The following is a 15,100-nucleotide window of genomic DNA, read 5'->3' as shown; positions in this document are numbered from 1 at the left end:
CCAATGAATAGTGGGATTGACAACATATTAAAACGCCCTCATGGCTGAAAGGGCGAGAATGTTTGGTGTAACGGGGATGCGAACCCGCGAACCTCAGTTTACGAGTCGCACGCCTTAACGCGCTTGGCCATGCCGAGCCTCGGACCAACAGAGATAGAAAGCATGTACAAGTAACAGAGGTGAATGCTTAAATTTGTGTTTAATTGACCTATATAGTAAACTTATAACTAATATAAAATATATTTGTCGCTGGAGTTTCAAACGTTTTCTGCTTCATCGATCAAATTTGTTGTCATACTCTCATCTCTATTAAAAGTTCACGACTTTATAAATGTCGAACTTCCTTGTACTAAATAGAAAGATCACAAATGTCTGCAGAGAAAAAAAAAGTTACACGATGTTTGCACCACACGCCCTTTCTTACAATAGCGCGTGCGTGGGATTCATTTTGAGCAAACGTTAGCTGCGGAGAGAGATACCGACGCCATCCTACCTGTGGACGTCAAGTTACAACGCATGCGCAGAACGTACCTGCTTTCAGGATTCCAAATTTAGAAGTGTTACCATTGATACCACGAGTCTTCATTTAGGTTTGGTATACATCTTTACAAATATATCCGCCATCTACCAGTGTCATTGTTAATTCTTGTAAACACGCTGGCAAAGGAATCGTAATATTTAGTAAAAAAATGAACTCGTGTGGACAGAATGTTTCAGAAAAGTACAAAATATGTTAATAATTATCTAACACATTCATTACAGAACAGATAGGTCCATACTACGTGTTGACTGGGTAAAGGTTTGGGTTTTATAGTAACTTCTAAACACCGAGTTTCGAATTCAGTCCACAATAGTATGTATATAGCACTGAGTTACACGTTTCGTGTATAATACTGATGTTCGACCATGTCCATGACACAATCTCTATCAATATAAATATAATTGTACTGCCTGTATGGTGTGGATGAACCTTCAACAAAATTGGTATGGAAGTTCATTAGGTTCAGGGAGGGGAGGGGTGAACATAAACATTTCTAGTTTCGTGTTTTGCGATTTTTATGGTCATTTTTCTATCACTACCTCAAGTTCAGCGGGTGAATCTTAACTGAGTTTGGTATGGAGGTTCGTTGAGTCCATGGAAAGATACACGCAAGCTTGTGGTTTCACATTTTGTATTTTCACTTTTTATTAGCGTTTGATTCTTTTATTGTTGTTTTTTACCATTATGTGTAAGGGAAGCAACTTTTCGTGTCCTAAGATAAACTTTAATTAATCACGAATTGACGTAACTTTCGTTCAGGGGACGCGTTCTCCAGCTAGTTTAAAAAAAAAAAAATGTCATAGTATCACAGGAAAATTAGATAGTGTAATGGATCATTCATATTGTTGTTTTATACTTTAGGCTACAGTGGCATAAAACATTTAGGTCGAAATATCACGGAATACTGAGATCCCAGTGCCAAGGGTAGTTTGTATAATGCCATGTAACATTTAGGTCGAAATACCAAGGAATACTGAGATCCCAGTGTCAAGGGTAGTTTGTCTAATGCCATGGAACATTTAGGTCGAAATATCACGGAATACTGAGATTCCAGTGTCAAGGGTAGTTTGTCTTATGCCATGGAACATTTAGGTTGAAATATCACGGAATACTGAGATTCCAGTGTCAAGGGTAGTTTGTCTTATGCCATGGAACATTTAGGTCGAAATATCACGGAATACTGAGATCCCAGTGTCAAGGGTAGTTTGTCTAATGCCATGGAACATTTAGGTCGAAATATCACGGAATACTGAGATTCCAGTGTCAAGGGTAGTTTGTCTAATGCCATGGAACATTTAGGTCGAAATATCACGGAATACTGAGATTCCAGTGTCAAGGGTAGTTTGTCTTATGCCATGGAACATTTAGGTTGAAATATCACGGAATACTGAGATTCCAGTGTCAAGGGTAGTTTGTCTTATGCCATGGAACATTTAGGTCGAAATATCACGGAATACTGAGATCCCAGTGTCAAGGGTAGTTTGTCTAATGCCATGGAACATTTAGGTCGAAATATCACGGAATACTGAGATTCCAGTGTCAAGGGTAGTTTGTCTAATGCCATGGAACATTTAGGTCGAAATACCAAGGAATACTGAGATCCCAGTGTCAAGGGTAGTTTGTCTAATGCCATGGAACATTTAGGTCGAAATATCACGGAATACTGAGATCCCAGTGTCAAGGGTAGTTTGTCTTATGCCATGGAACATTTAGGTCGAAATATCACGAAATACTGAGATTCCAGTGTCAAGGGTAGTTTGTCTAATGCCATGGAACATTTAGGTCGAAATATCAAGGAATACCGAGATTCCAGTGTCAAGGGTAGTTTGTCTTATGCCATGGAACATTTAGGTCGAAATATCACGAAATACTGAGATTCCAGTGTCAAGGGTAGTTTGTCTAATGCCATGGAACATTTAGGTTAAAATATCAAGGAACGCTGAGATTCCAGTGTCAAGGGTAGTTTGTCTAATGCCATGGAACATTTAGGTCGAAATATCAAGGAATACTGAGATCCCAGTGTCAAGGGTAGTTTGTCTAATGCCATGGAACATTTAGGTCGAAATATCAAGGAATACTGAGATCCCAGTGTCAAGGGTAGTTTGTCTAATGCCATGGAACATTTAGGTCGAAATATCAAGGAATACTGAGATCCCAGTGTCAAGGGTAGTTTGTCTAATGCCATGGAACATTTAGGTCGAAATATCACGGAATACTGAGATTCCAGTGTCAAGGGTAGTTTGTCTAATGCCATGGAACATTTAGGTCGAAATATCACGAAATACTGAGATTCCAGTGTCAAGGGTAGTTTGTCTAATGCCATGGAACATTTAGGTCGAAATATCACGAAATACTGAGATTCCAGTGTCAAGGGTAGTTTGTCTAATGCCATGGAACATTTAGGTCGAAATATCACGGAATACTGAGATTCCAGTGTCAAGGGTAGTTTGTCTTATGTCATGGAACATTTAGGTCGAAATATCACGGAATACTGAGATTCCAGTGTCAAGGGTAGTTTGTCTTATGCCATGGAACATTTAGGTCGAAATATCACGGAATACTGAGATTCCAGTGTCAAGGGTAGTTTGTCTTATGCCATGGAACATTTAGGTCGAAATATCACGAAATACTGAGATTCCAGTGTCAAGGGTAGTTTGTCTAATGCCATGGAACATTTAGGTCGAAATATCAAGGAATACTGAGATCCCAGTGTCAAGGGTAGTTTGTCTAATGCCATGGAACATTTAGGTCGAAATATCACGGAAAACTGAGATTCCAGTGTCAAGGGTAGTTTGTCTTATGCCATGGAACATTTAGGTCGAAATATCACGGAATACTGAGATTCTAGCGTCAAGGGTAGTTTGTCTTATGCCATGGAACATTTAGGTCGAAATATCACGAAATACTGAGATTCCAGTGTCAAGGGTAGTTTGTCTAATGCCATGGAACATTTAGGTTAAAATATCAAGGAACGCTGAGATTCCAGTGTCAAGGGTAGTTTGTCTAATGCCATGGAACATTTAGGTCGAAATATCAAGGAATACTGAGATCCCAGTGTCAAGGGTAGTTTGTCTAATGCCATGGAACATTTAGGTCGAAATATCAAGGAATACTGAGATCCCAGTGTCAAGGGTAGTTTGTCTAATGCCATGGAACATTTAGGTCGAAATATCACGGAATACTGAGATTCCAGTGTCAAGGGTAGTTTGTCTTATGCCATGGAACATTTAGGTCGAAATATCACGGAATACTGAGATTCCAGTGTCAAGGGTAGTTTGTCTTATGCCATGGAACATTTAGGTTGAAATATCAAGGAACACTAAGATCATAGAACATTTAGGATTTGATTCTTACTGCTCGTGTTCAATTACATCTGTTCATTGTGTGTCAAGTTAAACAGAACCGAATACAAGGTTTGATAAGGTTTCACTAAATTCACATAAGGCTAAGGCTAGCCCTGTCGTGGGATACTAATTAACGCACCGGGCTGCGTATCCAAAGGTACATGGTTCAATCCGTAACATACCGATAAACTCTTGCACTTTCAAAGTATCAGCTGTGAGGGCGTCATATTTGTGACAGTCAGTCCCACAATCTATTTAACAACTGCCAAATAAGCGACGATTGTTTATGACTAGTTGCCTTCCCTCTTGTAAAGAGTTCTAAATTAAAAATATTTCTTTCTGAAATATGGGGCCTTTCACCTTTACGCTCATGTGTCTCAAAAGGTCAGTTGGTATTGAAAATATTCAATACCACAACGACGTATAAGTTGTCAGTTAAATGACGCGTTACGAGATTTTATTGGCTAGTTTCCACAGAGAAGTAACTCACGTGATGATGCTTCTCAGAATCCCGTCTGGAGTTGTTTCTTCATTTTTCTACAATACAATACTATTTAAGAATCTTCCTGATTTTCATTGGCTTGAAAATACTTACAAAGTATCATAAAGTGTGTACTGATTTATTTCCAAAACATTTATTTAACAAACTAACCCCTCAGTGGTATACCTGCGAACTTATAACACTAGAAATCAAGTTTCGCTCGGTACTCGTAGTAAGCAGAACACAGGTAGCCCATTCTATAGTTTTGTTCTTAACTTCAAAACAAAACAAAAACAAATGACAAACTAAGGAAAAAATAACTATTTGTGTGTGTGTGTAATATACAATTTACAAAGTATTACATGGGTACCGATTTGTTTCCAAGGTGTTTATTTGAGAAACTAACGAAAAACAAACTGTTTTTTGTGTGTGTCAATACAAGTGGAATTTTTAACGTAAACTGCTCTCTACGCATGTGCGGACTAAACAATGAAGTAAGAAACCTTTAAGATTAATATATGGTTGCCCCTAACATATAACTACTGACCAGAAGAAAGGCAGGACGAGCTATTGGAATAGCTTTGTCCATCTGTTTAAACCGAAAGTGCACGCGTGTTTGCGACACCATGTCTGAAACCCTGGACATTTGGATCCATAACCAGGTCGCTCAACATTATATCATATCTAACCTTTTTTATAAGTAAACATCATTGAAGCATTTTGCACTGTGGATTTATTTAAAAGTAGAATAACTCTTTTACTACTGAGGTTAAATAGGAGTTATCATTTCTCTTAACTGGACAAAGAAACGTCCAGTCGAATAAAATATAATTTTACTGCATCACGAAAGAAGAAAAAAATGGAAGAGAGAGAGAAATCAGTGTTTATAATGTTAAATATTTATTATCAATAACGGACCATGTGGTTATGGTGCTAGATTCGTAATCCGAGGGTTGTGGATTCGAATACCCGTCACACCAAATATGTTCGCCCTTTCAGCCGTGGAGGTTTCATAATATACCGGCCAATTCCTCTATTCGTTAGTAAAAAACTAGACCAAGAGTTTGCCGATGGATGGTGATGACTAGCTGCCTTCCTTCTAGTCTGCCCCCCCCAATAGCACAGGAGACTTATATCGCTATAAATCGGGTTTCGATACCTCTGGTGAGCAGAGCACAGATAGCCCTTTGCAGCTATGCGCTTCGTAACAATCAACATCAAGTCAACAATCGACCTTGCTAAATTATGGAGGGCCAGCGCAGATAGCTCTCGTGTAGCTTTGCGCGAAATTCAAAACAAACTTATAAAAACATCTTTGTGCTTAACCAAAAAGAATCGAAAATAATTTGAATGAAAACCAGAGAAAAGTTGTTAAAAAAACTTTTAAAAGTGGAGTTTTAAAGACACAACATCGCTTCTGTCTTCTTCCACAAAGAGGGTTTCTGACGACCACGACACTATCAAAATGAATGCAACGTGACGTAAATTCATGTTCCACCGATAAAGATAATCGAAACGCTTTGCTGTCGTTGGTTAAATAAGCCTTTTCAATGAATCAGCCATTTTCTAAGACTTTTAAAATTAACCAGGCCGGCAGGGACTTCGTGTCAGGTAAAGTTGGTTGGTGTTTGAATTTCTCGCAAAGCGACACGAAGGCTATCTGTGCTAGCCGTCCCTAATTTAACAGTGTTAGGCTAGAGAGAAAGCAACTACTCATCACCACCCACCGCCAACTCTTGTGCTACTCTATTACCAACGAATAGTGGGATTGACCGCACATGATAACGCCGCACGACTGAAAGGGCGAGCATGTTTGGTGTGAAGGGGATTCAAACCCGCCACCCTCGGATTACGAGCCGAGTGTCTTAACCACCTGGCGTCAGGTAAGGTTCGTCACTAATGTGATAATTATAACTAAATGAGGAATCGTATTTACGGATGGAAATTGTTTATAAACATCTGAGTTTCTCACACGTCAGCACTTTTATCCGCCCAGGAGAAAGAATCTTTTGTATAATCAGCAGTTTTAAAAAGTTTTGGCTTAAACCTAATCCCCATCACTTGTGATGGATGTGGAGGTGGAAATGTATCACATGACAAACCACATGACAGTCACGTGTCAAATTTATAATTACCCTTCATGTTCGCATACACACACACGCCTGCACATCCCACGTGTTGTCTTTTTTTAGTAAAATATAACTCTGAAAACATCTCAGAGTTGTAAAACGACACTGTAGGTACTGATATTTCTATGTCTCGCTTTTAGCAAATGAGGTAAGTTTGGATTTAATTACAGCATGGATTTTTTTTAGGAGGGGATTAAAACCTTATATGTATTGTGAACTGTGGTGTCTGTGTGTCTGTTTCTCGTTTAAAAAGCTGTGCACGCAGGTAAAGCTGAGACATGAACAATACTGATACCAAGTTGTATTCCACAAGCAGGATATTCTACATTAAATTGTTAGTAAGTCCTTGCACTATTATTAACATTTCAAAATGTGACGTAACTTGATATAATAAAATGTAGATTTATGGTATGTTATTGTTGAGCTGTTCTTAGCATGACTGAACTGTTCAACAATTACTTTTCATGGTAGAACGGCATAAGTAGTTCATAGCTTTAGCTCTTAGTGAAACCAAGAGTGTAACACGATTAACTTTTTAAAAGTAAATGTAATAATTTAAACTGGTGGATTAACTTCAATTTTTCCCAGCACTGGGGACGGGTACTTTTGCTTGTGTTTCATAATAACGGTCAAGATCACAGTTTAATTCTGTGTGTATGTTCCGAACTTGGATATTTGGTACCAAGTTCTTGCTTTCTTTTTCAAGTTGACTTCATATTAATCCATAAATAACATAGTAGAACTTAGAAACAGCGATTCGAGTTCACGTTTTACAAATTTTTCAAGAGGTTTTTGTCTCTCTCGTAACGGGATGTGAGCAATGAACCACTGGATTTACTGACCAGCACGCTAACCACCAAGCCACGCTCGGCGCTGCAACACACCAGGAGAACAAATTACATGACTTTCCTTTTGTAATTTGAATGTTTGATTTACTGAGTATCTTTAACAAATTTTGTGTGAACGTTTTACAACATAAAACTACGAGATGTGCTATCTGAGCCGTGTATGACACCGGGATCGAACCCTGTCGGCTGTAATTTTCAATGCTTACAACATTCCTACTCTGTGTTTAATCCACACAGTGAACATGACGTAGATAACACGTGTGACTTCGCGCTAAAAGAGACTCTTGTTTTTTGTTGAGTTTCGATATTTCACACAAAGTAAAAATGGTTTGGTTTGAATTTCGCGCAAAGCTTCACGAGGCATATCTGCGCTAGCCGCCCCTAATTTTGCAGTCTAAGACTAGAGGGAAGGCAGCTAGTCATCACCACCAATCGCCAACCGACGAATAGTGGGATTGATCGTCAGTTTATAACGAGATTCGAACCCGCGACCCTCAGATTGCAAGTCGAGTGCGTTAACCACCTGGCCATGCCGGGCCTAATCAAAATGGACGGCAGATGATAGTAACATAATTTCTTACACTTAAACACATGACTACATTTAAAGTTAATTAAAATAACCACACAAGCAAATGGTTGTGTTAAGTGACTGTGCCAAATGGCTAATTCGGGGGGTTTGTCCCCCTCACTTTCTCATTACCTTGATTCTAGAACGAAATGTTCTTATTTCCTACACGTATATGTTTATATATAGAATGTGTATATATAACCATCCGAGACGTATTGTTCCCCGCTGGTACAGCGGTTATTTTACGGACTTACAACGCTAAAATCAGCGGTTCAATTCCCCTCGGTGGACTTAGCAGATAGCACAATGCGATTTTGTTATAAGAAAACACCCACCCGAGACAAATTCAAGTTGGAAAATTACAAATACCCGAGCAACAACATTCTTACCAGTTTGAACATGATGAAACTCCTTCATGTATATTCACTGAACAATCAGATTTGGTTAAGCAAAGACTTTCGGTATTCATTTTAAATGCTTGGAAAACCTTCTGATAAGCGAACTGTAACACTGGTTACAGAGCGGCCTGGCATGGCCAAGCGTGTTAAGGCGTGCGTCTGGTAATCCGAGGGTCGCGGGTTCGCATCCCCGTCGCGCCAAACATGCTCGCCCTTTCAGCCGTGGGGGCGTTATAATGTTACGGTTAATCCCACTACTCATTGGTAAAAGAGTAGCCCAAGAGTTGGGGGTGGGTGGTGATGACTAGCTGCCTTCCCTCTGGTCTTACACTGTTAAATTAGGGACGGCTAACGCAGATAGCCCTCGAGTAGCTTTGTGCGAAATTCTAAAAAAAAAAAAAAGTTACAGAGGTACATGAAAGCACCTTAAGTGGAAGTGAAGACGGAAGTTTGACGTAGCCTATTGGAAAATAAGGTCTTTCAATGATTCGTTCTCGTTAATCAAGAGGCTATAAAAATATTCATTACTTTTGACACATAATATTAGCCACGCTTCCTGCTTTAATGTTACTAGATTTCTGACAAGGAAAACTTTGTTTTTTAAGACTAAACTTGAAACAATTTCTTCTAACGATGTTGATTTAGCGAGGTTTTATTTTTTAATATAAAATGTTAATAAGTCGAAAACCATAACGTTGCTATAAACCTTTTCTTTGTCCCACATCTTGGAATAAAATAAGCCCATTGTTTAAAAAAGCCACCCACACAAACACGACTTCCACCATTTTCGTGTACATCATTTATTGACTTTCCACAAGATTGTCGGTGAACAGTGCGGGTTCTATTTCATTTTCTGAAAGAGCGTCTTGTCTCGAAGAGCGTACACCAAAGTTCGAGCTTCTAAAAGAGTCGATTGTTTAACACAGAAACACTTTGATTACAAAGAACTTACAGTTCGACGTGTGGCGACATCTATATTTCGGTCAATGAACGACGCGATGTATCATTCTATCTAATAATTGGTTTCCGCTTTCTTCATTATCTCTTTTTAAACATATATAAATTACCTCTTAATTTAAAAGCTATTTAAAAAAAAACAACAATGTACAATCGTTTGGTCACAACATTATTTTGTACGTAAACCGCATTTCATACTATACTAACCCGCTGTAAAGATGACCCTCGACTTGATGACCAGTGGCCGAAGCTGGATATCAAAGAGTCATACTGCACGCATTCGAAAATGATTCGTTATTTGATTCACTCGTTATACTCTGAACACCAGTGGTGCTGCACTGACAGAGAGACGAATGTGAAGGAAGTTTATAGGTCAGAACATAGGAAGATAGGTCAGCTGACTAATATCTCGAGAGGCATGTGCTGTTCAACATCAAAAGGGACAAAAACTAAGTATATAACTGTAAAATGAGAAGAAGAAAAAATATTCACAAGTTGATAAACCGACTAGGATTTCATACACTTTCAAACTGATTTCAGAATAAGTTGAATGACATTACAAACACAAAGATTATTTAGTCAGAAGGATTGGTTTGGTTTGAATTTCGCGCAAAGCTACACGAGGGTTATCTGCGCTAGCCGTCCTTAATTTAGCAGTGTATGACTAGAGGGAAGGCAGCTAGCCATCATCACCCACCGCCAACGCTTTGGCTACTCTTTTACAAACGAATAGTGGGATTGACCGTCACATTATAACGCCCCCACGGCTGAAAGGGCGAGCATGTTTGGTGTGACTGGTATTAGAACCCACGACCCTCAGATTACGAGTCGAGTGCCTTAAACCACCTGGCCATGCTGGACCTAGTCCGAAGGATGGCTTTATATAGAAAATTAAGGTCTTTATATCTAAGTCTTCACTAGTGTATTTTCATATTTCAGGTTACTAGTTTTAAATGTCGTCATGGTTCGGTAGATTAGTTTTAAATATCCACTTAGTGTTGTAGACTAGCCACATTTATGGATTAATGTAGCTTATTAAACCAGTTTTATGGATTGGTATAGTTTGGTAGCTCAATTTGACATGTAGAACTGATTCAGCAGACTATTTAGACAGGTGTACATATCTAATACTACTCTTGGAACAAACAAATGACCAGAGCTAAGGAAAAAAAAACATGCCAGTAAAATCCAGCTAGGAAATATATGTACACGCCTTGGCATATGATGCAAATTTGGAAGCACCTAGCGTCCCAACAAACATATTTTTGTGAGGTTTTCAACAACAAAAACAAATTGTTGTTGATAAAAGAAATGTAATTGGGCTCTCATATAAAAATAGGCCCGAAAATAAGTCTAGTAAACTAGTTAGTGTTGAAATAATTTAGAATGGTTTGAAGACTCGCGCAGCTGAGTAAACTCGTGTTATAAATAACTACAGTCAGTTCCAATTCTACATTTCTTAAAACTATGCGTTAATGGTTAAGACGGCAAATAGAATTCAAACTTATTATCATAAAGTTAGCTTGTTGTTGTGTTAATTAACATAAAACTTCACTTGTTTGACAACAGATTAAGTTAATTGTGGCTTCCACCACATGCGTAACAATTCACTCTCTTAGAAAACAAAACAAAACATTTAGAAGTAATAAGAACCTTCCCCGTTGGTCAAACTTTTTAGATAGACCACTGCTTCTCAATGGCAGCTCCGAGAAACACGCGCATGAGTAGTAGTTACATAAAAGCAACTTTCATTAGCGTCACAGGAGAACTATGGTAGGAAAAACAAACTGGCACATAATTAAAACCACGACCAGTTTTAGGAACGCCTACAAAAATATTCGTAATGCACTGAACAGTACAGAGTTTAATCACTTTGGTGGTACACTCACGCGTTACTGTGTAACGCCCCTGTTGTAGGAACAATGTATGATCAATATAATAAATATAAGGGTTAATAAATATAAGGAACCCTTTGAAGACAGCTATACTTCTACAGAAAGGTCACGTGGTCCAAGGATGAGCAAAATAAGGATGTCTTGGAGGTATATTAATCTCTCTAGGACCATCATCTGGTTCATCTTCCATAGAAATATCACTGGTCAATATTTTCAAATCAGAGGATAGATACGAAAGATGAGGAAACGTGGAAAGGCGCTTTCCTTCCTATTCACCCCTTCTATGCTGAGAAGTATCAACCCCGTTAGAGGTCACCAAAGTAAGAAACTCCTGAAAGGTGCCTCAAACCTCAAAAGATTGTCATATATTGAATACTGCTACAGGCTAAACAGGTGAGGAACCCTGAAAGGTATCCCAATTGCCTGAGAATAACGTTATACCTCAACGTTAATTGTGTAGGTAAATATATTATGCTAGTATAGTAGTTAAGCTGACAAACAATTCGTTATTTATTGAGTTACTAATGCTCAACGTTGTCAGGGGATAAGTCAGAGAAACCTTGGAGAGTTGTTTAACTCATCCACTCAAATAAATTCATCTGGTCAATATTTTCAGAGTTTAAACATAAGGTTTGGCTTGTTTTGAAGTTCACACAAAGCTACACGAAAGCTATCTGCGCTAGCCATCCCTAATTTAGCATTGTAAGTGTGTGTGTTTATGTGTGTTTTTCTTATAGAAAAGCCACAAAGGGCTATCTGCTCAGACCACCGAGGGGAATCAAACCCCTGATTTTAGCGTTGTAAATCCGGAGACATACCACTGTACTAGCAGGGGGCGAGCATTATAAGACTAGAGGGAAGGCAGCTTGTCATCACCATCCACCGCCAGCTCTTGGGCTACTCTTTTACCAACAAATAGTGGGATTGACAATTACTTTATAACGACCCTACGGCTGAAAGGGTGAGCATGTTTGGTGTGACGGAAATTCGAGCCCGCAACCCTCGGATTACGAGTCGAGTGCCTTAACCACCTGGCCATGCCGGGCCCTAAACATAAGGAAACCCAAGAGTAACATTTGCTAAAAACAATGTTTTGGGGCACAGTAATAAGTTACAGAACGATGTACCTCAAAAGCTCTTATGAAGAAACTTTGCAGATGATTAACCTCCATACGAGCACCATTTTCTAGAATTTATCAGACGTTACTTTTTGTTGGTTCTTTTTTTATTTCGCACAAAGCTACACGAGGGCAATCTCCGCTAGCCACCTGTAATTTAGATGGAAAGCAGGTAGTCATCACCACCCACCGCCAACTCTTGGGCTACTTCTTCAACAACGAATAATGGAATTGACCGCAAATTATAACGCCGCCATCGGCTGAAAGGGCGAGCATGTTTGGTAGGACGGGGATTCGAACCAGAGACCCTCCGATTGCGACTCGAATGCCTTAACCATCAGGCCATGATGAGCCGTCAGTTCTTATGTAAAATAAAGTAAATCGTCATTTAGTTAATGTTATTAGAGAGAATATTCGAAGCAGGTCAGTTCCAAAAGAAGTCCAAATGGCCCCTTCAAAAATGCTTTCCAAAATTATTCCTGATTTAGAGCATTGTATGCAGTGGATCGAAACATCTACGCTAAAAATAACAAAAAATATATTACTGGTTTATAACAGATAACGTTAGTAACAAAAAGCTTCAAGCTGTAGCAAAAATATATACGTAACAACGGCTGGTATGGGTAGAGAACAACGTTTCGACCTTCTTCGGTCATCGTCAGAAAGAAAGAGGTAACTGACCGATAGCTGACCACATGTTTGAAGGGGATTATGTAAATGAGTGTATGAATGTGCTTTCTCTACCCAAACCAGCCGTTTTTACATATATATACATTTCTCTACGAGTGGGTTTTCTCGTCATCACTGTAGCAGGAATATTTCTGGAGACACCGTGACCCCCTTCTATACGCCAGTGTGTCGTGTCATATCACACTTCTGAACATTATTTGTTTATGTGTTTTACTCTTCACAAAGATGTTTTATATTCTTCGTGAAATAAGCCTTATGAGAACGGTCAAATTTCGAAATGGAAGAATTTCGAACTTGTCTTTTAAGGTTGGAAATACGCTCGATTAAACAGTTGTGTGAAAATCACAAACGACCGTCTGAAATAATGTCTTTAGGGTAAGGGGGGGGTGCAGAAATCCTGAGACCCGTAAAATGTGTTTAACTGGTTTCACTTTGGATGTTGTTAAGTGTATAATGACTCAATGGGACGTCTATGCTTCGATTATAAATATAACAGGTATTAAAACTCAATAGGCCTGGCATGGCCAAGCGTGTTAAGACGTGCGACTCGTAATCCGAGGGTCGCGCTAAACATGCTTGCCCTCCCAGCCGTGGGAGCGTATAATGTAACGATCAATCCCACTATTCGTTGGTAAAAGAGTAGCCCAAGAGTTGGCGGTGGGTGGTGATGACTAGCTGCTTTCCCTCTAGTCTTACACTGCTAAATTAGGGACGGCTAGCACAGATAGCCCTCGAGTAGCTTTGTGCGAAATTCCAAAAAACAAAGAAACATTAAAACTCAATTTTTAACGTCGTAAGCCAACAGATCTGCCACTGAGCCACTGGAGAGACGGCGTGAAATCAGACCTCAAGAAATTCGTGATGAAGGGAAACCCACTTGAAGTAAAACTGTATCTCAAGACGGCTGGTGTGGGTGTTAAAACTTTTATTACAATAAAATAGAGAAAAACGTTTCGGCATTCTTAGGTCATCTTTAGGTCAACAAAGAGAGAGTTTGCAAAGCGTCTGTGCCAGTAAATCTTATTTTTGATATGTTCAAAGTACAAATAGTTTATTGCATACTTCTGTGGATAGTTAAATAAAAGCAATTCATAGTCAAAATACTATACTATTTAAATATAATAATGGCCCGGCATGGCCAAGCGCGTTAAGGCGTGCGACTCGTAATCTGAGGGTCGCGGGTTCGCATCCGCGTCGCGCCAAACATGCTCGCCCTCCCAGCCGTGGGGGCGTTATAATATTACGGTCAATCCCACTATTCGTTGGTAAAAGAGTAGCCCAAGAGTTGGCGGTGGGTGGTGATGACTAGCTGCCTTCCCTCTAGTCTTACACTGCTAAATTAGGGACGGTTAGCACAGATAGCCCTCGGGTAGCTTTGTGCAAAATTCAAGACCAAACAAACAAATGTACAGTAAGAAACATGTAATGATGGAATAATAACGCCCGAGGATGGCAAATTTCTTTAATGAGAAAAAAGTCTTGTCGGGTAAAGTAAGGATTTGTGATACAGTGAAATATATCATAAAAGATATCCAACATAGATCCACTTCAGAAGTTTTTCCTGATGGGTCTGTTTCGAAGAGTTTAATTATCTATAAAATAATACGTATAGATATCAGTATTTTCCTACACCAATGCACCCATTTGATATGTGGGAAACCAATGATTATTCCAGGTTTAAAACGATCTGCTAATTGAAAAGGAATGTAAGTATAGGAATGTGATATATCGTTGGTAAAAGAGTAGCCCAAGAGTTGGCGGTGGGTAGTGATGACTAGCTGCCTTCCCTCTAGTCTTACACTGCTAAATTAAGGACGGCTAGCGCAGATAGCCCTCGAGTAGCTTTGTGCGAAATTCCAAAACAAAATATAATAATTACACTGGAGATTTATATAAAGATTTATATGTCTGCTGTCTCTGTAAACGTTTGGGTTTTCTAAAACGAAAATGCAATATGTGATCTAACGTTCGGTTGTTATTCAGTTTTACAGCACCTTCAATATAAGCATAAAACGGGTACCTTTGTTGTCGGGCTTCTTGTTTTACAGAACCCACAGTATAAGTATAAAACTGGTACCTTTATTATCGGGCTCCTAGTTTTATAGCACCCACAGTATAAAACTGGTACCTT

General features: G+C 39.1%; 1 long non-coding RNA gene across 4 annotated transcripts in view; it reads left to right on the top strand.

The window, feature by feature from the left end:
• Positions 1-15,100, top strand: part of LOC143248610 (uncharacterized) — a 44,682-nt gene that overhangs the window by 9,319 nt on the left and 20,263 nt on the right. For 2 of the 4 annotated variants that reach the window (XR_013027085.1, XR_013027088.1), the window contains exon 1: positions 6,534-6,643. The exons of 1 other annotated variant lie outside the window; for it this stretch is intronic. This is a non-coding gene — a long non-coding RNA (uncharacterized LOC143248610). Of the gene's footprint in view, positions 1-6,519; positions 6,644-15,100 lie in introns of those variants that run through there. One more of the 4 variants, XR_013027086.1, reaches the window with a different exon arrangement.

The sequence above is a fragment of the Tachypleus tridentatus genome, chromosome 4 (assembly GCF_004210375.1).
Source record: "Tachypleus tridentatus isolate NWPU-2018 chromosome 4, ASM421037v1, whole genome shotgun sequence".
Lineage (NCBI taxonomy): Eukaryota > Metazoa > Arthropoda > Merostomata > Xiphosura > Limulidae > Tachypleus > Tachypleus tridentatus.
Note: the sequence above shows the minus strand (reverse complement) of the source record. Positions and strands in the feature narration are given on the sequence as shown.